Source organism: Molothrus ater, unplaced genomic scaffold, assembly GCF_012460135.2.
Source record: "Molothrus ater isolate BHLD 08-10-18 breed brown headed cowbird unplaced genomic scaffold, BPBGC_Mater_1.1 matUn_MA110, whole genome shotgun sequence".
NCBI classification, from domain to species: Eukaryota; Metazoa; Chordata; class Aves; order Passeriformes; family Icteridae; genus Molothrus; species Molothrus ater.
The window spans coordinates 114,813-115,324 of record NW_023416566.1 but is presented as its reverse complement, the minus strand read 5'-3'; positions in this window follow the sequence as shown (position 1 = coordinate 115,324).

The following is a 512-nucleotide window of genomic DNA, read 5'->3' as shown; positions in this document are numbered from 1 at the left end:
GCCCTGTGAGCCATGCGGTGGAGATGGGAGCCAAACTCACCCTTCCTGTCTATGTAGAAGAGAAGAAAAGCAATAGCATCATCTAAAAAATCAGAGGTCTGCTCTCTAGCTCATTCCAAACTCCTTCAACTTGCCCAAAGTGTGATTTAGCTACAAATAGATGACAGGGACTTTTAGTGCTGCCTCTTTGACTCCAGAGTGGCTGCTTTAGAATCTTTCCCATAACCCTGTGTAGTTGTGTGCCAGCAAGGTCTCCTTTGAAGAAACTTTCCCAACTGACTTGCATGGAGGTTTGTTTGAAGGGTGTTTGAGGGGAAAGGCTCCCAGCAGAGGTCTGGGCTTTGGCCTAGCTGTGTCCCCTGCTGAATGTGAAGTGTGCCATCAGCAGCAGGGCTTTCTGGGCTAAAAATATCATCAAGTCACTTGGACTTGCTCATTTTGGCCTCTAAAAGCTGGACCCACTTTCGGGCAAATTTGGAGTCCTCATCTATGGGTGATGGAGCACCTAGGAT